Here is a 25852-nt window from a genome sequence, read left to right on the forward strand (position 1 = left end):
TTCCATTTAAAACTATAAATGCATTAAAGAACAGCAACAATGCCTGCAGCGAGCAACGACTCAAAACTTCACTTCTATTAGAAACACAAGCAGTGAAGTCAACAGCTACACTGGAGTAAACATTCACGCAAGGCAGGCGGCATTTTTGGATTGTTTGAAACCCTCTTAAACTCTGTCCTTTCACTCATTTTTAAATTTCCGAGTCAAGTCCTGGATCAGATTGGCCTTGCGTCGATGAAGCATAGTTTGGCGATGCTCTGTGAAGACATTTTTTAAGGGGCTGTAAGGAGTTTGTAAGTGATCTTGAAAAAGTCCTCCTTCTAAATATATTCCTGATTGTAATCCACACTTTAAAATAAGATTATCAGCGCCAATATTACTAGTTACAGGTTATTTTAAAATGCTACTTCTTAGCTTCCCCATTGGATCAACCAGGACTGGATTGATTTGCGGTACGTATAGGTCTCTATGACAACGCCACGTCAGCTGACAAAGTTTAAAAGTGAGAAGAGAGATCTGTGTTTTTCTCTGCTGAAAATTTCTGTGATTAATTTTGTAGTAATGGTGGACACTGGAGCCTAGAAGAAAGATAAACGGGAGAGAGATACAGCCCGAGCTAAAGGCTAACACAGTGGCTAAACTGTTTATGCTAATGTTCATTCCAACCCACAGTCAGCAGTTATTCTGCAGTGGTCTGTTCAAACTTGACAGTCTATCAATAAAATGAAGAGTGAGGTTACGTTAGCTCTGATTGGTAGATGACTGGCAGGACATAACCAGGATTCACTAACGTTACACATTAAAGACATGTCTTGGAGCACCAGGCTGCCAGCTGTGCTAAATATAAACAGCTACTAAACTACAGCACAAACTTACAGTGTTTACTTGCTGTTAAGTTAACCTACAGATAGGTTGGAGCACTACTAAAGCTGGCTACTACAATGTTTGCTTGATGTCACGTTACAAACCATAGCACTTTGTAACTGTACTGATAAATACCTTACCTCGGTGTGTTGTATCTGGTAAAAAGTTGTTTTGAACAAAGAAAGTTTGTTTCCATCTGATCTCCATTTAATTCCAAAACAAACACACACCCCACTAAAAGTAATTTACTACAGAGTACAGAGACTCCAGGCCACAAGGTGGTGAGGCAGTCTAATCAAAACGCATCCTCCTCACAGCATCTTTCAGAGATGAAAATTAATTTCACCGTGCTAACTGGCTGCAGTACCTGCCTCTCCTAGCGTGTATGTTTACTCCACTTAAGCTGTTGACTTCAGTGCCTGTGTTTCTTTACTTTAAAAAATGAATACACCTCGTAGAAATGTTCCTCACGTCCAATTGTTGTGGTGATTTGAAGATATCATGTGGCTGCCTTGTATCCAAGTCATCTTTTTTCTGAAAAGTTTAGTTTTCATTATTTATACGAGGTTAAAAACGAGGTTTTACGTAACGTTTAACGATGATTGACAGCTGCCATTCTCGTGTATTTTTTCCAGGGATTGTAAAATATGTCGGGAGAGTCAAGAAGTGATAAGACTCTCGAAAGAAAAAATATATATATTTTTGTCACCCAGCTCCACTCAGATTCTCCCAGAATTCCTCATTGTTTCTACTGCGCAGACTCTGGCTGCACAATTGCTACAGCGGTGGTGCCTGTGATGGAGGAATTTTGGCTTCAAAACCGTACAATGATAAATGGCGGAACCACGCTGTCCACTCTATTTACAGTCTATGGTATAAGGTAGCTTATAGCTCGGTACGACTGAGTATCCTGCCTGCAGTCAGCCTCTGTTTGTAATTGGCTAGTATCAGAAGTGGCAAGTAAATAAGTAAAAATACTTTGTTACCTTAATAAGCGAAACTTTTGGGTATCTATGCTTTACTTGAGTAATTATTTTTCTGCTGACTTTTTCATTATAGTCCTTACATTTTCAAGCAAATACTTGTACTTTCTGCTCCACACATTTTAAAAACAGCCTCGCTACTCCTGTTTCACTCCAGCTTGTCATTGTTCAAAAAGACACACACCAAAACAAGCCAGAACCTATCCTAAAATTGCTGAAATTGCACCATTCGCAAAGAGTGAATTTGATTGTGGATGGATGAGATGTATTAAGGTGACACCATTCCAACACCCTGTTGGTTTGTACATGACCCATCACACCTGCACATGACACAAATCATGCCGCACTTCAGCAAGGATGTAACAGACCTATGTAGCATCGTATGAAGATGTCCGCGGCAGAGACTCAGGAGGAAAGATGAACTATATGAACTTAAGGCCCCTGTGGCACAGCCTAAGCTTTTGAGCTTAATAGCATCTTTCCCCCCTTTAAGCTACTTTTCAGTTTTATACTTTAAGTAGTTTTGAAACCAGTACTTTTACACTTTTACTTAATTAAAAAGCTTGAGTTGATGCTTCAACTTCCATAAGTCTTTTTAAACCCTAGTATGTATACTTCCACTTCTACAGCTCTACAGTTTCATTTAGCAGACGCTTTTGTCCAAAGCGACGTACAACACAAGCAAGATTTTAGACAGAAGGAAAAACCTAATAAGAGCGACAACAGTGCTACAAGTCATTCGGCTGCAGGTGCTGCCCTAAGTGCATTTTTTTTATGTATGGGGCACAATAATCGACAAGCCAACAAACCACGATAAATCGCTGCAACAGTCTACTTCAAACTTCAACAACATTCAGTAGTAGTGCTAAAAAAGCGCAAGAGCTGAGTCTTAGACCTTCTGACTCATTCTACCCCTGAGGACAAAGAGGAGAAGGGTCGGATTAAGTGCACAAGTGTTCCCTGAACAGATGAGTTTTTAGACATCTCTTAAAAGTAGAAAGGGACTCTGTGGATCGTATAGGGTTGGGTAATTCATTCCACCATTTGGGAACAACAGAGGAGAAGAGTCTGGCTAGTGATTTGGAGCCGCACTGGGCTGGGAGCACCAGGCGTCTTTCACAAGCAGAGGGTAGTGGGCGAGAAGGAGTGTAGACCTGGATGGGGGACCAATGTGTTTTAAGCCAGAAGAAGAGCTTTGAAATTGATTCGAGCTGCTACTGGAAGCCAGTGAAGAGAGATTAACAGCTGGGTGACGTGTGCTGTTTTGGGCTGGTGAAAGACCAGATGTGCTGCTGCATTCTGGGTAATCTGCAGAGGTTTGAATGTACACGCAGGGAGGCCTACCAGGAGGGAAGTGCAGTAGTTCGATGCGTGATATTTTGACACGTCTGGCTAGCCTGTTGCCTTCATTCATTGGTTTGATTGGTTGAATTGCAGAGTCGACAAATCAAGATAGTAATAAAAGAGTAATTAAAGATGGTTACTTCGAAGAAAAAAGTAAAACCCAAATATAGCTAGCTTCAGGAATTATAGAAGATGGTAACACTGACAAAAAAATAAATGAAACAAATATGGGCAGCTTCCCCCAAAGGGGCATGGCCCCCCAATGCCAGCTCATGCAGCCGGCTCTGTATGGTAAGTAATAACATGCTTGCATGCTTCCCACACATTTGCCCCTGGCTCTGAACTCCACACTGAGCTGTGCGCTCCACATGAAGGTGAAGGTGAACTAGAAAAGGGTGAGAAGCCACGGGGAAATGGAAGAGAGGAATAAATCAAGTGGGGATGTTGAAGGAGTAAAGAAAGCAATAAGGGGGCTTCTTGCAGGGCTTCAAATCCCAGGAACCCAGCTAGCCCCACCTCTTTTAAACATCTTCCACTTTCTCTCCAACACACTTCAGGAAACAGAGAGACAGGGAGGGAGGGGGGAGAGATTGAAGCGCAGGGCATCAGTGCACTGCTGCTCCCTCTCCAAACTGTACTGCTGTCCACCTGTGCAGGATTATCTGCGTCCAGGCAGCAGACAGGAGACGCTCCACCATCCATCGCTTGCCAGGCGGATTACTTAAAGATGAACCGCCGTTTGGTGGGAAGGGAAACGAGGGACTAAGTTGCCTTCATCGCCTTTTTACTGCTCTTCTTCTAGTGCTGCCTGTCAGCTGCTGGCGCACGTTCAGATTAGGCATTGCAGTTTTTAGACTTCTTCATACTGTGGCTTGTTTCTTGGCCACTCCGCTTCATTTTTTTCCCTCCCTCTCTTCCCACAGAGCTCTGTGATTTTTGGTGCTTGTCCACATATATCCGCCTGCACTGGAAATTAAAGCTTCCTTCTTTCCGTTTCTTCTGCCTGCTCGCTGGCTGCCCCGTTGGAGGGGTCCGATCAGGACGGGAAGGCGCAGCAGGGAGCGGAGCGCAGCGTCTTCGTTTTTCCCTTGGCGCACATGCGGAGAGGCGGACCTATTGCGCATCGCACCGCTTCTTCACGCACACATGGCGCGGATACGCACGTGCACACACACTCACACACGGATGCACATCCAATCACGCAGCTTTTTTCCCACCCTCTGCGTGTAGCTTCTGATTGTGCCGGGTTCCTCCTCAGTCCAAAGTAGAAACGCGTTTACCTTTCACTCATCCATCCTTGGCAAGTTGATTTAAGACATGCGCAAGGCGGACACCCTCTAAGGAAGGCAGCGCAGAAACATTCCCATCTAAAAGATGAGAGAAATTGGCCTCAGCGGATCTTCCGTCGGTCACCGGAATTGCGAGTGCAGGGTCGGGGCGGAGGGCAGCGGGGAGAGAGGACAGGGAGAGGCCGGGGAGGAGGAGCTCTCAGCCGGACTGCCCGCCGCGGAAGAGCCGCTGCTGCCGGTGCTGAAGAAGCAGGCTGCTGCTGCCGGGGGGAGGCGGGGGAAGGATGAACAGTGCCTCAGTGTGAAATTATAACACTCAGCTGGCTTTGGGAGTGTTTGTTTTTCCGTCGTTTTACCTCTCACTAATTAGTCTGAAGATGCGAGATAACGAACAGTGGCCTACTTAATAACTGTCATCCTCTACTCTTATCAACGTGGCACTTTTGGGTCACCTGAAAGGTAAATTCAGCACAAGTAAAGGCCTGCAGTTGCGAATTTACCTGAGCTGTACCCTTTGGAAGGACATCCTCCCACTTAAAGGCCACTTTACAGCAGTTTCACTTTGTTTATAGTTACTTTTTCTTCCTAGCTTGTAGTCGACTAGTCTGAGATAATCCTAATAATAATCCTGTAATCTTTGTATAAGGACTTCTAGTCTGTCTGTGGAGCTCAGTAGTGAGTTAATGGTCACCATGTTGCACTGAATGGTACTTTTTATGTCTTAAGTATTAAAGCTATAATATTTCTTCAGAGTATTATGTATAGTTTATAGTTTTCTGTGATATTTCTATGGAGTTTAACTTCAGATTTCTGATACTGTAGTTTGTTTATCATACACCACTTACTCTGAGGTGTATCAAGACAGCAGAAGGAAGCCTGTGTCCAGGTGCCTTGATAATGGAGGCTGGTGATTCATCATTTATTCATATATCTATTTGTATATGAAATATTTAAAGGTCAGAGATTGGTTCGAGGCCGTCATTCACCCATTCGCACATGGAAGTGTTTTGCTATTTCAGGCTTCTGTGGTGGAGTTGAATTCCCTGGCTTTGCTGTAGTTAGAGTCCTCTTGATTGCTGTTTTTTTTCCAGGCTAATGTGAGCGTTGACTATCTGAGCAATACTTCTCCACCTGGACCTTGAACACAGCCTTATAACCCCCCCAACCCACCACCCACCACCCCCAGAGGACGGTCACCTGCCCGTCAGACAGTCAGACAAACACGTGTGTGTCATGACACTTGTTGGCAGGTGTTGTTTGCAGATACACCAACACGCTCAGTTATTCATAGACGTTCGTATCACTGTGTGCTTTTGGAGTATCGATTCGCAACGAGAGCCGATGCTCGCTGGAATGTAATACAAACCACGGAGCTGCTGCAGAAACAGAGACTCAGTGGAATCCAGGCTGCTGAAGTCAGTGAATGCATCTCCTGTATTAGCTGAAATCAGCTTACTGTGGGGGGTTCACAAAGACTGCAAACCCAGAGACTTTGTCTCTTGGAGTCTGGACACAAAGCACAACAAGCCCCACCTGATCTAGGTAGGACATGTCTTCTTCTTCTTCTTCTTCTTCCCTGAAATCAATATCTGTGTGAGTCCAAATCAATACACATTCTGATGCAAGCACAAAGCAGTCTAAGATTCTTCATGATGGAGAAATACTCCGCTCTATAAAACTGCAACTTTGGCTGCAAGCCGTTCACACTAGCTGTCATGCATTTCTGAGTGGGTGTATCATTAATACCGACATCAACTGTTAGCCGTACTTTTAAATGTTGCATCAAAAGCAGCCTCAGTGTAGATGCATGCTGTTAAATGTTCATATCCTCACCTCATTTGCACCCATCTCTTGTACGATGACATCACTATTTCTGTGTTGAGCACGAGGAGTGCACCGCTCCCATCTGCTGTTTCATCACATGCAATGAAACACTCAAACGAAAAATCATTTGCATCAATCTGCATTGGTGTTACTTCTTTTGGTGCTGGAAAGTTTGGTCAAAGATCTTTTCCCCTCATCTTAACTCTCACACCTGATCCAAAATTAGACCCTTGATTTCTTTGCATGCAAGCTGCACCAGGTGTGAAGCAAAGGAAATCTGCAGACGTTTGATTGAAGCATGACAACGAAGCTATCACAAAAAGCACTATTCACACTCTGATATTATCCTCCTAATTTCTCCGAACGCAGCATGAAAACTTCTTTCCTCTGATTCAGTCTAAATGTCAACCTATTAAAAGCAACATATAACAGTTTTAGCATCAAACAGATACTCCAAAGAGCAACACAAGAGAAAAAAACTTGTTTTCTACTCCTGGCTCATGAATCCTGGAGTTATAAAACACTTTCACCATGCAAATCAGCTCTGAGATAACAAAGGATTGTCCAGGATTCTGGTTCGCTTCCAACTTGGCGTCTGCTGCTCATGTCGAGTGGAGAAACTTGTGATCAGCAGTCAAAATGTATCAGGATCTGACTGTTGGCTGCGGCTGCTTTCTCACACTGTTTGTAATTATTTGTAGTGTTCAGCAACAATCGCTGCAATCCAGAGCCTCATCATTTAACAGCACATTTTAGACGTTTTGTGGTATATTTTGCTCTTTCAGCTGCTGTTGTGTAACGTTCACACCAGAGATGATTTGACTTCTTTATGTAACACTGAATTTATGTCTATTTTGGACGGGTCTTGTTTGGGTTTTCAGCCAGGCTTTGCAAAACACTTTCTATATTTTATGTAGTTAAGTGGAGTGATATTTAAACCACCGCCGGCTATTTATCAAAAACTCTGGATTAATCATTTAAAAGGTTAAGTAGTGGGCCATTACAAGTCTGTAAAGTTGGGGAGCATAATTATAAACTGAAGTAGCAGATGTTTTAATATGCTGACTGTTAGACTCTGTACTGTTGCCTTCTGTAACAGTCTCTCATGAGGGTTTCTGACTGAAAACATGGTGTGTTCCCACAGCTTACTTTCTTATTTTAGGAAAAAAATGACCTCCATTACAGCACTTATTTATTTCATTGACCAGTTTCTTAAAAGAAGTTTTCCAATTTAACAAAGTGGCCCTGATCAGGAGAGGAGCAACAAAGTCTCACATTTAAAACAACCAGCTGACTACGGAAGTTGCATGAAACTTTATACAAGCATCATTTTGTCAAAACACATGTACAGTAAGTGGTAAAACAACCTTTGATTTATTCATTTCCAGGGGAATAAAATCTCCTGGTTGGAGGTGAGGATGAGGAGCTTTCACTTTAATTTTAAAGACAAAGAGTTTTGACTAAAGACAGAGGGAGTTGGAGGAATGATGAAACATGATGTTTCTCTAAAAAAGGCCAAAGGATGCAGCAACTGAAAGTAAGAGGTCAGAAAAGAATATAATTCAAAAGACAGTTTATAAAAAATATGAAACGGCATGATACTATGTTAAAAGATAGGATACTATTTGACATACCTTACCATTCTACATGGTACAATACAATTCTATTCAGTACAGTCTGGCAGTATTATGTAGCATTGAGCAGCGCAGATTACAATCCAAATCAACACAACATAATGGGATTTGATAGGATACGATCATAGACTGTATTAAACATGGACGTAGTCTCGCCGACGTCACCCGTCTGTTTCTGAAACAAAAAATGAAGCACATCAGCTATAGCGGCCATATTGGAAGTGGTAAGGGCTTTGCGTTCAGCCATAGGGCGCCTGTCGGTCACGTGACCCTGAGTTGTGCCTCTGATTGGGCAAGCTCCCAATCTCAATATCCTATCCTATTGTCCTATGAACAGCCGGGTAAAAAAAATTCACCCCCCGTTCAGTGTGAGCCGATAGTAAAATTAGCGACTCAGACTGGAGATGATTTTTGAACCAGGCTGTAAACAGGTTAATTTCTGCTTTGAAAACAGCTTTTTTTGGCTTGGTGTGTATGTGACTTCCAGTACTTCCAGAACCAGTCTCAAGCGAACACTCGAGATATTGAGATATTAGCACTTCTGCATTGTCTCATATTTTTAGACCGGAGGTTGCCACTTGGTCAGATCCTGTTCAGACAATATGAAAGAGCCAGGGAGAGTTACAGTAAAAAAAAAAATTTTGCTCTTCAGTTTACTTTAAGGTATACCTAAACTCTGAAAGTTGTCAGTTTTATTTTGCACTTTTTTTTAGAAATTTAGTAGAAAAAAATTCTTAACTCAGAGAGAGTTGTTTGTAGAGCTGGGACAATATGCTACTCTCACGATTCTATTACGATTGTTTGAGTGCAGATTTTAATTGCGGTTCTTCAATATTTATGATTTTTGAGATTTTTAGTTTGCATTTTAACTCCAGACCATATAAAAAAGTTAAGTGATTATAATAATGTCTACAGACTATATCAGGAGCCATATTTTTCCATCACGAGTCAGAAAGAAACATTTTGCCCTCTGCTGGAGAAAAGTGGTAACATTTTTCCAATCCAGTTTATAAACAAAGACTGAAATGAAAAATTTGAATTTGAAAAAACAAACTATTTTTTGATAGAGAATCCTTTTTTTTGATATTGTCAGACAAAAATTCCCGATATATCGTATCATATTGTTCTACGGGTATCAAAAGTACCAGTTGTATCAGTACTCGGTAGCGGTAAGTTCTCAAGAGGGAGTACTTGTACTGGTATCAGTCTGTTAAAAAAAAGTGGTATCAAACATCTCTAAATATGATGCTATAAAACAAGACAGGAAACAACACAAGACGATGAGGCACAACAGGATTTGTTACAGTCAATACAGTATGATAGGATACATCATATGACACAACACATGACGCAACAAGTCGTGACAGAACATTTTGATGTGATACCAAGCAATAAAAAGACACAAGACGTGACATGATTTTTGTTGCGATAACATTTGATAAAATATATTTTGTTATGAAATGATGTCACAGGACAAGCTATGACACGTTATGACTCAATACTTTATGTTACATTCTGTGCAGTATGTTGTGTTCAACTTTGTCATGTATCGATATCAAAATTTCTCTTTAACTTATACTGCAAACTTTTAACTGACTCCCCTTAGAGTTAAAAGATGAAAACAGTGCAACACAATTTTGTGCAGCTTAGTGCAAAACCAGTTTGACTCAACTGAACACTATATGATGTGCCTATACACTTTATCATCCCTATATCCAGACAAAGATAAATGAAAATAATAAAAAAGAAACTTTAAGTTATGGAAACCACAACCAAGAAAATAACATATACTGCAAATAATACACAACATTTATAAGTGAAAGAGATAACACCGTGATGCTGGACTGAGGGAAGCTGAAATAAGTTTTTAAAAGTACTTTGCAGTTCAGTTTGCATTGAGAGACTCTGTATTGTCTGCCAGATGGTGAAGCTCATATTCAGAGTGGATACCCTCACAAGCTAACAGACTGTAACTCCTATAAAGAAAAATAAACCAATGCTTTAAGTGTATGAGGTAGGCAAGCAAACTTTATCACACAAGATGTAACAGATATCAGCACCACAGGCTTCACTGAGCCAGTGGAGATGAGTTTGCATGCATTTAAAGAATATCACTGTTGTGAATCACTGATAAAAAAAAATGTCAGGAAACAGCATCTGTTTCAGAAGAAGAGGCTCTTTTTCGCCCTCAGGTTTTATGTAAGATACTTCGTGAGTATCAAAAGACAGATTTCCTCCTCGGGAAGATCTCAGGTACCTCCATGTTGAGACGATGATTACTTTTTGAAAGTGGGCGAAAGAAACAGCTCCTTCAAAAACCCATGAGCTCAGCAGCACAGATATTAATCACAACCTGTTTTTGTCCACATCCATAAGAAAGACAAAACTCTCCTGTAAACAGCTGCAGAGCCTTCAGTCCTCTCTGTGCCACTGTCATTACACACATGTCGGAGTAAGTATGGCCTTGACCGTGTAGCCCTGACATTTATCCGGGGTTTGCCCGGGGCTTATGGTAAATGATGCTTGTTAAAGGCTGCTAAGAATAGAAACATCTATTTAAGTTATGGTCCTCAGGCAGTCGTACAGGTTACACAACTCATGAGTAGCTCTGGAGTCAGGGCGGATGTTTTTAGACTGAGTGTCCTAAACGTGCAACAAAACTCCTTCATCATGATTTTACCAGCCCCAAAAATCTGTATCCCACATTTCCCATGATGCCACTCAGTATCTTATTTCCCAAGATATAAATATATATATATATATATATATATATATATATATATATATATATATATATATATATATATATATATATATATAAAACATGCTGTCTTGTGTCGAGAATGAAACGTTTTCTTAATTTTAAAAAGATTCCCCACATTAGAAAACACGGAATACTCATAAGGACTATGAGTTGAATCAGGAGTTATTCATTGCAGAAAAATGCCTAATAATTCTTATTCCACATGTCAAAGAGAGTATTTGTAGTGATCAGACTAAGCGACAGCTTAAAATGACAAAACCATGAGGTGCAGCTTGTAAAGTTGCACACACTAGAAAATAACATCTCCACATTAAGCTCTAAAACATCACTTTTTCTGCAGATTTAGAGATAAATTTGTGAAATATGTTTGTCAAATATTATATGTAAATGTTGAATATTTTATTCAAATGTTGAATGTTGTTTATAACTGTTTTAAATGAATGTCCTGATTCTAAATATTTGGCTACGTCTTTAACATTTAGTTTTTATTCTAAATATTCAGCTAAGACTAAATATTTATCAAAGATTTATAAATCTTTTGCAAAGATTTCAAGATATTTGCTAAGATTTCTAAATATTTAGAAATTTGAAGTCAAGATTTCTTAATCTTGAGGTACGATTTCTAAATAAATAGCTAAGATTTCTAAATATTTAGCTAATATGCAAATTTACTCTTCTGCCTGTCGGGATTAGTAATACCAAATTTAAAGAATTAGGAGTACCAAATGAAAGTTCGAGAAAGAGATTTTGAGAATGTCAATCTCTACTTATTATTATTATCATTATTATTATTATTATTATTATTATTATTATTATTATTATTATTATTATTATTTTAATCCTTTATTTAACCAGATAAAAGCCTCATTGAGATTAGAAATCCTTTTTTTAAGTGGGACCTGGCATGGCAGCAGCAGACAGTTACACAATAAAAATAACAAATACATTCAGACATCAGCACAACCAAACCAAGCTGTTCTGGAAACAAGCAGTTCAAAACAAAATAAGACGCAGTAAAAAATTAAAACAGTCTCCTTCGACGTCGGCCACAGGATCTTCACAGCACCATCACAGCCCTTGGAACGTTTATTTTTTAACGGCTGATTTAGCCGACTGTGATTGCCTTTCTCAAAATCCGCTTGGCTGGATCGGTTCCTCCAACTTATATTTTGGTACTTCTGGCGGGTGGGAGTGTGAATTTGCATGTTAGCTAAATAATAAGAGCTAAGCTTTTCAGCCGACGTAAAACGCAAACTTTTAAAAACGGCCTCCAGAGTGTAATTTTTCTGAAACGCTGCCAACACGGTTACCATGTAAACAGTAAGCCGGCGTTTTCAGTGGAAACGCTGACGTTACGCTGTGCTTTGCGCGAGTGCATACAACAGTACAACAGTACTGTGTAAAGATCATCGCAGACAACTGTGTTGTGCTTGAGCTGCTCTGAATCTATCTTTCACAAAATGAGCATCTGTTGCTCCACTTCTGCTCTCAGCATTCACCAAGACACCAGGGCCCTGTTCTACAAAGCAGGATTACTGCCTAGCGAGGTAGCTTTGAGGATAGGTTCCAGATTCCCTGTTCTACGACACGGGATCACTCCTCAGCGAGACGAGTCTCCATGGCAACATACGCTGAACCGCTAACCTGCTCCAGGGCAGGTTAGGTTCCAGATTGAACTCGCGGACTATAAAAACCCCGCCCACTGACCAATGAGCCCTCACGAAAAAATGGCCTGTCCGTTCTTAGAGGATCCTGTGGACATCGGAGCTCGCATTGTCCAGGGAGCACTCTGGCGCGCGAGAGTTTTCAGGGACCACACCAACCCACTCTCTTTTTCGGATGACCACCTTTATGAAAGTTACCGGTTTTCCAGAGAGGGGTTGGTAGTACATGACACTTTCTACAGGTAGTTAAAGGGAATGAAGAACTCTCATTGCCGTATTAAGATCGTCAATGCCAACACTTCTGTTCCATGACAATATTTTATTGCCAGTATTAACATTGTGACAGGAATTCATGTAGGGCTCATGTGGGCTACATATTACAAAAAAACGTAAACACGATAGGAATGAACAAATGAATAAATTCATCTAAGAACCAAATCAGATATGTTGCATGTTACAGTAAAAGTGCATGGTGAACAGTGCTCTTTCAGGATGATAATGGCACAAAAGATTTTTTTGCACTACACTTACGCATTTAGACTGTCAGCAATTTTCTGCCAGCACTCCTTCCGTGTCTTAGCAGCGGCGTTGGTGTTTCAGCTCGTCATACTTCCTCATGATCACCTCCTGCTCCTCCTGTGTGAAGTATGCGGTCCTTCTCTCTCCGGCCTGCTCTGACGCTCCAGACTGCTCCATGTTCGTGATTGGTCAGATGCAGCGGGCTCCACCTTATATGCGTGCACGCGCTCATTGCCTAGCTGGATCCACTTATGAGGTTGATAACCAGCGTTTTAAAACCGTGTAGCGTGTAGCCGGCTACCGCGCTCAGTTCAGCGAGGTAGCTCCAAGGCTATCTCGCTAGGCTGAACTTGCTTCGTAGAATAGGGCCCAGATGATGGGCTCAACTCTACTTCAGTGGAGATCTAACAAAAGCCGCTTCTGGACAAGACAGTTTTAGCACCACCTACAGGCCTGGCATGCTTACTACAGCGTTTTCAGTCCCTTAACTGCGTTTTAGCGTTTCAGATAAAAAGTTGTCGGTAAACAAGGCCTTAGATAAAATATTCATCATTTATAAAAGTGATGTTTTAGAGCTTAATGTGAAGAAATAATGTTGTTATTTGCACTGGGTGTAACTTAACAATCGGCGCCCCTTACAAAACGAGTAACAAAAGATAGTTATTCAAATGCAGGAGTGTCAGAAGCCCTGCAGTCAGTAATATAGCCCCTCCATAAATGCATCCTGACACAGTCAACTTGTAATCTCCAAAGATCACATTTATCATTCATGCAGACATACTGTAGCTGTTGGCACACAGTGCGTTTTATAAATTTGCTGGAAATGGACTTTGACAGCGAGGTCAGGCTTTGCAGAGAAATCCTGCTCTGCTGCTGCTGCTGCTGCCGCTGCTGCTGCTGGATGAAGGATTGAAAGCTTGTACAGTATCTTTATAATCAGCTCTGCGCCGCCGTGTCTTAACATTTGCACACATTTCAGATGGGTTTGAACAGCCTCTGCAGAACATTATCGGCACAGCGAGCCACTGTCCAGATAAATGTGTCCCAGAATTCTTCTCCCTGGCTCTTGGCGTGAAGCTTCTGCAGGGAGTGTAACCCCCACACCCCTCACGGAGCCGGTGCCTTTCTTTACCTGCTGGGCTCTGGATGGCAACAGTTAAACATTAGATTATGTAATAAGGGGTCTGAGATGCAGCGGCTGCATTGTGCTTTAAACACAGCAGAGGCTGCCTTGCATTTGTAGTCACAGTTCATGGATCAAAAGCAAACAGGGAGCCGACCAGCGTTCTATCATAACAAAGGCAAACATACAAAAAGCCCTGAGCGTTTCAGCGCTATTAAGACACCCACTCCCTCTCCAGCCTCCATCTCTGGCTCCACAGCTCCCTCCCCTCTCCATCCAACTCCCCCATCCTCAGCACAGCCCCTCCTCCCTGTTTCTTTCTGTCTTCACTCCATACAGCCTTGCTCCTGCGCTGTCCCTCCTACACCTACATGAACACTTACCCACCTCCCCGCACACACTTACACACACACACACACACACACACACACACACACACTGTTCCTTTTCTATGTTTTTCCTTTTTTTTAACCAACCTCTCTTACTCATGTGTGTCTACATCCCTCCCTCCCACTCTTTTAACTCTGTCTCTCTCTCAGTTCTCTCACAGGGTCTAAGCTGGAAGCGATTGCCACCCACACGTTCCCTCTTCAGCTTTCAGCTTGACATCAGATTTACATTCACAATGAGCAAGCACAGCATTTCACATGTTGCCTAGCACATGGCTACACACACCAACATGTGAACTGATTATTTGCACACAAGCATACATGTGCTCATCAAGCTTCTCTGTGCATGAAACGACCCAAAGCAAAAGACGTAGGATGGTCAATTTATACATCAGAAATGTAAAAACATGTTCAGCTTGCAGCGTCTAAACTTTGAGGATTTGTAGTTTCACTTTCATTTGTGAAAACAGAACATTGTGGGGGGTTTGGGCTGTTTGTTGGAGAGAAAAGCAGATTCAAGGATGCCACCTTGGGTGATCGTGATGTGGATTTATTTCTAGAAACAAGGTGAACAAAACATTTTCCAATCAGTGGATGACGAGAATACATTTTGAAGAAGCACTGGATCTATTTGCGGAGCTATTAAAAACCAGGGTTGAGTGTCTGGTTTGAAATAGAAGGTTACATGTTTTTGTGAGGTTTGTGTGTTGGATGTTTTTTAACGAAAGTACCGTAATATTCGGAGTATAGATGCACTGTTAATATCTGCACTTTAAAAAATGAGTTGTGTCTAAAGCTGCGTCCACCAAGCAGACCGGTTTGGTTCGTCTTGGTACGGCGCGCATTTTGTGGCATTTCCACTGACTTATCCCGGGACAGATCCCCAGAGGGGACCCTTTCGTATGGGTGCCAGACTAAACCAATCCGCTCTCAGAAGGTGGAGCTACAACACTGCAGACCGTTGATTGGTCAAAAGAATCGTCACTTACCGTGCAACAGTGGCTGCATTTCTCCTGGCGGCACACAGACTTCTCTGAAACAAAGCTTGATTGTTCTTTGTATCAAAGAGCTACATGCCAATCACAGAGAGGACAAAATGCTGCATGTCTTCCATCTATGCTCTTTGTTTACTGTGTCACGTTTTTCTTCTTCGTTGGATTTTATTAGCGGGGTAAACTGTGTCCCTGCTAAGGCGTCATGCTATTGTTTAACAGCTGCAGCTTTTGGCATCCGGTTTTTGCCTACCACAAGAGGGCACAGTTTGCTGTGGAAACATAAACGGGATCAGGCTTAACTGTACCAAACCATGCTGAACCGTACTGAACTGAACCTGACTGCTTGGGGGAAACGCGGCTGTAGTGTAGCTAACAAGTGGCAATATCCAGTTTAAGAATATGAGATAATGTGGAAGTTTTAAAATCTGTTGTTTCTTGAGTGTCCGCTTGAGGCTTGCTCCGGAAGTACCGGAAGTCACAAACAAGCAAAGCCAAAAAAAGCCATTTTCAAAGCAGAAATTAATCCATTTACAGCCTGGTTCAAACAATGTCCCCAGTCTGAATGGCTAGTGTTACTATCGGCACACTGTAGAGGGTCCGATTTTTTTCTAACTCAGCAGTTCAGAGGATATTAAGATCGCAAGTTCACCCAATCAGAGGCACAGTTTGGGTCACGTGACTGACAAGGGCCCTGTAGCTGTAGGTTAGGCTCTTGCCACTTCCAATATGGCCGCTATAGCCGATGTGCTTCATTTTCTGTTTCAGAAACAAACGGGTGATGTCAGGGTGGCTCCATCCATATTTTATACAGTCTATGGTAGCTAACCAGTAGCCTAGCCATATCCTAACGTTTCTCTACCTAATTAGGTTTTAGTAACGCAAGTGGTAGACTGTGAAGTAAAGGGTCTTGTAGGGTTTGATTTGATTGAAAGAACTTGAGCAATGAAAAAAATGACAATTGTCCAGTAAAAGATATGCATATTACTGAGAAGTTGCTGATTAGGCTACACGTCTGCACTGAAATTGCACATTGCTGAATGCGATAAAAGCAAGCGGCAACCTCTGGTCTGAGAATATAAGACAATGCTGAAGTACTAAAATCTGCTGTTCGCCGAGTGTTCGCTTGAAGCTGGCTCCGGAAGTAGCGGAAGTCACAAACACACCAAGCCAAAAAAAGCTGTTTTTAAAGCAGAAATTAACCTATGTACAGCCTGGTTCAAAAAACGTCTCCTGTCTGAGTCGCTAATTTTACTACCGGCTCCCACTGTACGGGGGTGATTTTTTCTAACACAGCCGTTCAGAGGATATTAAGATCCCGAGCTCCCCCAATAAGAGGCACAGGTGAGGGTCACATGACAGCTGGCGCCCTACGGAAGTAGGCGAAGCCCTTGCCACTACCAATATGGCCGCTATAGCCGATGTGCTTCATTTTCCGTTTCAGAAACAGACAGGTGACGTCGGTGAGACTACGTCCATGTTTTATACAGTCTATGGATAAAAGTCTTTGTGCTGGAAACAGCTTGGGTGTTTTACTTCTTAGCAGCCATACAATAACAGACTGCTCTTATATTGCGTGACTTATATTGCAGATTTTATGGTAGATATAAAATTTAAATTTGGGAATCAAACTATCGTCTTTTAGCACACATCAGTGACTATGTTGGTTCACCTTTTTAAGCGATTTTTCATGATTATTCTTAATTGGGGAAGACAAGATCTCTGATACAAGAGGAATCAGAGTGACAGGGGACGGACAGTCGGGAAAGGAGCCTCAGGTTGGATTTGAACCCCTGCCCACCACTTGAGGGCTAGTCCTGTGGGGTGTGACCTAATCTAGTCGGCCGTATCTGCATCTGCTGTCTAACTTTTCACAGAGAAAATAATGAGCTCCAGTCCAATAACTGTGAGTTGGGATGCATCATAGTAGCGAGTGGTGAACTTCCTTATAGTGATAAGTATATTCAGCTGGTAAGTTGGAACCACGGCCACTGGCGTTCCTTATGGGGCATGCTACCTAGACTGTGACCTGTCCAGGGTTTTTTAAGGACATTTTTTGCCTAAAAGACAGCTGAAAAAAGATTAAAAAAATGTGGGGAGCTGATAGCAGGTGAGGCTCAGGTTGGGCGTTCAACTAGCGACCACTGCAACAAGAACTGTAGCCCTCATTCCTCTCATCCTTTCAGTGTTAATGTTAAGCTAAGCTACTTACCCCCTGGCTCCCCCCTCTGTATTTAGATAACCAACATCACAACGACTTCAGAAGCACCAGGCTGCCCTTTGAATTTCTCATCTGTATGACTGATGGCATGTGAGTGCATTGGAAGGCTGTTGGATCAAACAGACCAGATCTGCAGGTAGTCTCATTATGATCAGACATTAGTCAGATAAAGCTGCGACATTTACAGTTTAGTCACTTCATGAATGACTAACCTGAAGGCATCTTGGTCTTCACTAGGCCCCATATGTGAACACTATGAGAGAAACAGCTAAGATAAATAACCAATGGAGCGATGTAAAGACATGAAATGTCAGCAGCGTGTGGGAAAGCCAGCCTCATAAGGGGGTAATAATCTGAAGTGCTCTTGTCTCTATGAGTGGGAAATGGAAGAGGCTAAGTGATGGGCAGAGGTCAGAGTGCAGTGCTTCAGTGCTTTTGGTCCCTGATTGGCTGAAATGTACAAAGAAAGAAAAGCCTGGAAGACTGTTAGTGATACTTCCTTGGTTTGACAAAAAAAAAGCCTTTTTATGCTTAAAATCTGATTTGATTTTCAAGAAATACCACTCCACTGATTTCCTTTTACAGTATTTTAATCCTGATGTTTTCAAAAAGAAGTCAAGCGCTTTTCTTTATCCCCAGCATGTTTTCTGTTTTTTTTTTCTGGTTAGAAACTGTTTTCTGTTATTTCGATACCAATAAGCAAGTTTTCTTGTTCCCAAAGATTAATCTACTGGGTATCCAATTAGCTTGTTTTAGCATGTAATCTTGTGTACAAAGCAAAGTTGTTTTCACCCCATTAGCAGATTTTGAAAAAAAGATACCTATGTTGTGTCAACACATCGTCTTAAGTTCAACAATTATAGTATTGTGCACACAAGTTTACATATTATCACACGGATAGATATATTGTGCACAGGATAATTATCTTGTGTATGATGGTTATCTTGCGCTCTTATGTGCAGAAGTTTATACTTCATTGCATGAGTTTAAAAGGAGGTATAAGGAAATCAACTTGTGCACAAGTTAATACATTTTGCACAAGATCATTTTCTTGTATAAAAAAAGGTGTTCATCTTGAGTAACACTCATCCGCTTTGCTCACAGGACAGTATATTGTGCATTAGACAATTATCTTGCTTTATCACCTGCTCTTGAGTGCAAAGTAAATACTTTATTTATCAGATTTATATTATGCAAAAGATACTAATTGTGTCAGCAGGTTATCTTGTGCAAGAAATCACCAGATGTTGTGCTCAAAATAATATGTCTACATGGTATTTATTTTGTGCAACCAAGATGTCATCATGAGCATGTAAATGTTATGTGGTTGCATAAGCTAACTATTCTGCACAAGATCATTATCATTTGCACACAAGTAAATGTGTTGTGCGCAATATCACTGAGAAGAAGATAAATATCTTGTATGCACAAGTCAATGTACTGTTTATTCGACAGTTATCTTGTTTCAATGCAAAATCTTGTGTGCACAGTAGAGTTGTTGTAGCACAAGTTAGTGAACTGTGCAATAATTTGTAACCTGTGTCAACATGTTATCTTGTGCCATCCAGTTAAAACATTGTGCACATGATAATTATCTTTAGCACTCAAAGTTAAATCTTAAGTACACACATTATCTTGTGTGAAAACTTAAGATGTTATTGCACAAGTTTATATTTTGTGCACAAGATGGCTATCCTGTGGACTCAAATTATAATCTTGTGTGCACAAGTTTGTATGTTAATACACCAGAGCATATATTGGGCACAAGAATGTAATCTTGTGCATACAACTTAATAGGTTGTGTACAAGATCATTTTCTTTTATGCACAACTTATCAAGTGTATAAATGCAGCAGTGGTGTTTCTTTGTCTGACTTATCAGATCTTATTTTACATTATGTGAGTACTGTTGATAGTGTGTTCTTGTGAGCAAGAAACCACACTGATGTGTGTCATAAGAGCAAGGATTGTGCCCCATGTTGTGTTAATGTTATAAATACAGCCATGCTTCATTTCCTTTTTCTGGTTGGAGATTTTTTTATGTGGTGTGTTTGAGAGAACCTCTGAATTTAACATCAAGCCATTTGGAGATTATATATTTTCTGTAGAGTAATTGCAGTTCACCCCATGATTCTCTACGAGCTACATCATTATTCATCATTAATCTCTGCGGTGTAGCTTTCCCACAGTTCGCTAAATTATTGCTTCCTTTGTTTGAGAATTTTCTGTCGCTCTGTACGTTGACAAAGGTGACTGTGAGAGACCTCATGTGCCTGTGTTGTTACCAGAATAAACACCATGTTGGAGTTAAAAGTGGATATTGAGAAACCACGTTCACAAGCAGCTAATTAGCATTCACACAGTGAGGCCTCTACCCTATCTGACCCAAGGATGAAAGTTACGTCTTTTTATCCCACTTTGTAAAATTTAACTGTGCATAAATGTCACAGTGAATTTGTACACTCAGGTAAAATGTTGGGCGATAAACAAAGCACGCTCTCTGGCAGGAAGAAGTTGGACAAACATCACATGTTTATTCCAGCTGGAAACCCTCGTACCTGTTTTGACAGTAATTTGACAAGTGACATTCATTCGTCTCGATTTGGCAGGACGCGTTCTCCTTTTTTCATAATGGATTGAAATCTTAATTGGCGTGCGCCTGGCTGTCTTTCTGAAAGCCAGAGCAACATTTCAACACAGCGAGAGTCAGGCTGAGCACCTAGAACAATGTCATTTCAGCACATGGATGATTTATTAAGCAGCTAAACATCAGAGACAAGCACATCTACCTGCTTCATGACCCCAAACAGACTGAATCGCAACCTCCTGTGACATGATGAGGCTTTTCAAACCTTTACATCATCTCAGCAAAAGAGTTACATAATTATATTTCCAAATAAGCGCAACAAGCGACTGCAAACAGACATCTTCACACTTTGAGTTAGCACGTCTTGTCAGTCACCAGCAGTGATCTCGAGGCTAATGAAGCTTTAAAATGATCGACTGAAATGTGTGAAGTGTTTGCAGCAGAAAAACACCTTCACTTCCTGTTTGTGCATGCATTCTGCGGTGCACAGGAGCCCTCTGTGTGCACTAATACTGAGCAGCATCTCTCTTTGCAGCCTCGTTGTAAAGTATGTTTGAAACTGAAATGTAAGGTACTTCAGAGGAGAGAAAGAAAAAAACATGTTACCATGGAGACGAAACAGTGAGCCTGTGTTGGGATCAGAAAGAGAGCGAGAAATAGATTTAAATGGACCTATCAAGACTTTTCGTTCCAGACCTTTTGTTAGTGCTTTAATAAAAGGAAAGCTTAATGGATTTCGATTAATTTCGACGGGCGCTTAAGTGAGAATGCTGGGGTTTCAAAAAAAAGACAAAAAGGAACAATGACCTCGCCTTTTCTACAGGTTTTAATTTGTCTTTCTCTTTGAATCCACCCATCTCATGTCGCTTCGTATTAAGACTGTGCATCTGATGGTTCTGTACACACGCTCTGAATGAGCCTGTACGCCCACTCTCCTCCCTCTACGAGGCGTTAAAAAAAGAAGCAGGTACGGTGTGTGGAGTTTGAGGAGGGAATTTTGGTCTGCATTCAAGCTGAAGAGTATCATTTTCCAAAATATGAAATGTGCTCACAGCACCTGCTTTTACCAAATAATAGTTAATGCAACATGTGGAACGGATCCAGGTAGATGTTCAGAGGTAATCCAAACTGGAGTCACTGCTGTCTAATGGGTTCAAACCCTTTCCAAGGCTTTGTGCAAGCCGCTCTTTCCTCTACTTGCAGCTATTGTACACAAGCAGGGAGTAAAATACTCTTTAGATAAGAGGAGCCGCTGGAATCTTGCAGTTTATCATTGGAAAGAGACGATTACTGAGGCTAAAACCTGGTTAATACTTATGTTTCAAATCCATGCTAAAGGTCTGTGTAGTTAATTGCCTTTTAATACCTTAGTTTATGTTTTTAGCTTTTATTTCAATCCTCATGGTCTCTTTTATGTTGCATAGTTCTTGTATTGTCTGGGTTCCTTTGGCATTTGCTCTAGTTAGGGGTATTTATGCCTTGTTTCCTGTTTTTGTTTCCCTGTCCTGTGTTGTCAAAGCACTTTGTAAACTTCTATTTTTAAAAGTGCTATATTAAAAAAAGTTATTGTTATTATAGTTATAGTTTAAATAATAATAATAATAATAATAATAATAATAATAATAATAATAATAATAATTATTATTATTATTATTATTATTATTATTATTATTATTATTGTTATTATTGTTATTATTATTATTATTATTATTATTATTTTTTGTAGCCTCGTACCTGTACAGAGGCCTATAGACGTGGCCGATGTGCACCTCCTCCAAAATTCAAGATTCAAAGTTTGAGATTTATAAATCTTTTGCAAAGGTTTCAAGGTATTTGCTTAGATTTCAAACCATTTCTAAATCTTAAGGTACAATTTCTAAATATTAAGCTAATATGCAAATTCACTCTCCCGCCTGCTGGGTAGTGCCAAATTAAAAGTTTGTGGAAGCGATTCTGAGAATGTCAATCTCTACTTCTTCGATGTTGGCCACAGGATGTTCAACATCCCCATCACAGCACTTGGTACATTTCTTTTCTGACGGCTTATTTAGCTGACTGCGTTTGACTTTCTCAAAATCCTGCTTTGGCTGGATCACTTCCTCAAATGTTTTTTGAAACATGTTTCCCTGTACAATGAATTTCTTAAATTGCAGTCCACAGAGAATGTCAACAAAAAATATTACAAATATTCGAAGAAAAGTTAAAATGCAAAAATAGAAAATAATGCAATTTGAAGACAGTGGAAAATGCAAATAGAACTTTAAGCTGTGCAAATTGTGCACTGCAAAAAACTGAAATCTTATCAAGTGTTTTCTTCTTGTTTCAAGTAAAAATTGTCTTATTTTACTTGATTTGAGCTACATTTAATAGATCAGTCTAGAAAAACTTGCTTGAAACTAGATCAATGTCTTTATACGAGTATCTTTTCTCTTGTTCCATTGGCAGATTTTATTTTTCTTGTTACAAGCAGTGCAGACCTCATTTTTGTCTTTAAATTTCATGAAACAAGACATTTTTTCTGGACTGGTCAGGTGAAACTGGTTCATATTAAGTCTAAAAAGACATTTTCTACTGAAAATAAGACAAAAAAAAATTGATTGGATTTCAGTTTTTGGCAGCGTGACTGATATCTGTATGTTTCAATGTAAATACCAGTCAGCTCCTAGCCCTGTGATTGGTCCACTGACTGGTCCTCAGCTATACATTTCACCTCTGACGTCTGCTCTCTTTCCTGTCCTTTCTTGTTGCTACATGATAAACAGCAACATGCATCAGCCTCAGTTTAACATTTTTGCTTTGAGTTGCAAGCAGAAACGAGTGATCTGACAATCACTCAGCCTATGCTGCCCTCATGAGTTTTGGTGGAGTATTGCAGAATGACACATTGAAGCAGAAGTTTGAATACGTCAGCTGCTACAACGCAGATGTTTAAGTGAGGATTTGCTCAAACTGGATCGCCTACAAGTGAAGCAAACCATAAACAACAGCCAATCCAATGTTGTTTTAAGTCATCCTGTTCTACTTTGGGAATCACACCCACCCACGTCTGCGGCTTTGAGGAATCTGCTGCCAAACCCATGGGCAGAGGAGGCAGATCTTACATGTTGTAATGTCTCTTAGTCAGCTACAATGCTTAGTCTCTGGGCTAGTTGTGTTGCTTTGTTCTGATTGGACGATATGAAACATGGACGCCAAGTTTCTGTGATGTCACTTATCTGTTTCTTAATCAAAGTTTTGAAGCCCATACTAGATATGTTTAATCTTTTTCCACCGTTTGATGAGGATACAGAGCTTTACTGCAGCCAATCATTTTGAAGGGAGCTTTGAATGTTTGGCTTCACCTTTGGAGAGCTGTCATGTTGTCCAATGTGTCAATCACAGCTCATATGGTTTATTTTTGTTATTCAAATCAGGTCCCTACGCTCCATGGATATTAAAGACTTCAGATTCGATCAGAAGTCAGGTTATTGGATATTACCCAAGCTGAACCCTTACAGATGTTGTTGTGAGAGAAACCGTTTTCTCCTCTAGTGTCCTTTAGCTGATGAGGGCAAATTGTCGGCAGATGAAGCCGTTAGAGTGAGACTTTAGCTGCGGAGAAAAGCGTCTCACGTACAGGTTGAACCTGTGACATTGACAGGAGAGGCTGAAAGAAACAGAAGCTTTACTGAACCAGAAAGGACTCAGGGAGCTCACCCTCAAGGCCAAACAGTCCAGTCCTCTGAGATCAAAGAAAAACACCACATGTGTGAAAACTAAGTTCCTTTTTCCTCATTAAACAAATCAAACTTGAATAATTGAATAATCTGCTTACACAAATACTGTGCAGATAGTTGATAATTAAAAAGTTCAGCTTCAGAAGGAGTTTTTGGCTCTTTTTGTTGTGGGCTTGCTCAAAGATTTGAGTTTTTCTTGCAGATACACACAGGAAGGTTTGACCTTGTACACTGCAGCTGAACACAACACCTCAGAGCATCTTCAGCTCTCTGTAAAGCTTTGTGTTGTAATCCTGGATGTCTTTAATTTATGGTCATGATTTATAAAGGAAGTCAATAACACTCTGCCCTCTCTGGACAGCCCGACAGGAGAGGAATTAGTATGTGCTGCTCAGATCTTTATACCACATGTGGACACACACACGTTCACACATAGGCAGATAAATCTAGATTAAAGCAGAGGGAGTGTGTTCATACAGAGACAGTCTATAAATATCATGTTTTTGGATTGTAAACTAAATGTAAATCCCCTCACCGCCCCAGAGTCTCTGTGGAGATTAAGGAAGTAAATTCTTACACGGTGCAGGGATTCTTGTTCAGCAGTTTGTGAATGAAACACAAGCTGCTGCAAATGGCTCGGTAAATAGTTTTTATCATGGAGTTGTGTCTGAAACTTTATGACGTGAGGATAATTTATTCATCTGGTTTTACCAGATATTAAACTAAGTACACTGTACAGTTCATACGGCTTTATGTCTGTAATCTAATTATCCAGGTATTCAGGTTTATTGACTTGCTTATGAAAATGTTGAGGTTAGCGAAGCTGTACCTGAGTTATTCTTTTCAAAACAAGGATTTTTTTGTGTTCTGAGGATAACAAACCACCACCCTAAAAAACTCCAGTCCAGCACACTCCACACTGAACTGTTAAAAAAATACTTATTTGTGAACCCCCAAACTTAGAATTTTCTATGAAAACACAACATAACACTTAAATTACTTTTCAACAGGGGTGGAAGAAAAAAAAAAGTTATTTGATATGTCAGGATTTTTTGTTTGACAATATCAATATCGGGATTCTTTGCCAAAAAATCTTTTTTTGTCAAATTCAAATTCTTCATTTCAGTATTTGTTTACAAACTGGATTGGAAAAAAGTTACCACTATTTTCCAGCAGAGGGTGAAATGTTTTTTCGCTGACTCACACAATGTGCATTTTATGGGAAAATAGTCGTCACTTACTGTGTGACAGCGGCTGCATTTGTCCTGGCGGCACACAGGCTTCTCTGAAACAAAGCTTGATTGCACTTTGTATCAAAAAGCTTCATGCCAATCACAGAGAGGACGAGTTGTTGGATGTCTCCCATCGTTGCTCTTTGTTTACTGTGTCGTGTTTTTCTTCTTCGTTGGATTATTAGCGGGTACACTGTGTTGCGCTGCTATGGCGTCACACAATATGCGGCTGTCGGCATCCAGTTTATACGCCGCCTACCACAAAGGGGCATGGTTGGCTGTGGAAACGCAAAGAAGACCAAGCTTAACTGAGCCATCCTGTTCCAAACCGTACTGATCTGAACCAGACTGCTTGGTGGAAACAGGGCTAATCAAAAATATCGAAGACCTGCAATTTCAATCGAATCCACACCCCAAAAATCGAAATGAAATAGAATATTGTCCCAGCCCTACCTTTCTTTCAAATCAGAGCAGAGAAGTTTTAAAAGCAGAGATTTACCAGTGTTTTGGTTTAAAGAGTGACCCTGTCAACTGCTGACTTTCAACAGGATACACTCCCATGAGATTATCGTTGAACACTTTTACTGATGGGGACTTGATGGGGAAGATTTGTCACTGGGGACTTCTTCTGTGTTTAAAGCATAGACTCTATATAGCGTGTACAGGGTGGCTTTGCCATTTACCATTGTACAGTTTTGAAGCCAAAAT

The 25852-nt window shown here is 40.7% G+C and overlaps 1 protein-coding gene across 7 annotated transcripts in view; it reads left to right on the top strand.

Moving 5' to 3' along the window:
* syngap1b (synaptic Ras GTPase activating protein 1b) overlaps positions 1-25852 on the top strand; it is a 249653-nt gene that overhangs the window by 139221 nt on the left and 84580 nt on the right. Inside the window, exon 1 of one of the 7 annotated variants that reach the window (XM_074683104.1) lies at positions 3834-6022. The exons of the other annotated variants lie outside the window; for them this stretch is intronic. The gene's annotated coding sequence lies outside the window, so the exon portion shown is untranslated. Of the gene's footprint in view, positions 1-3833; positions 6023-25852 lie in introns of those variants that run through there. 7 annotated transcript variants of the gene reach the window in all.

This window comes from Halichoeres trimaculatus, unplaced genomic scaffold, assembly GCF_033239565.1.
Source record: "Halichoeres trimaculatus isolate MK-OKI-2021-1 unplaced genomic scaffold, fHalTri1.1 fHalTri1_scaffold_12, whole genome shotgun sequence".
In the NCBI taxonomy this organism is placed as follows: Eukaryota; Metazoa; Chordata; class Actinopteri; order Labriformes; family Labridae; genus Halichoeres; species Halichoeres trimaculatus.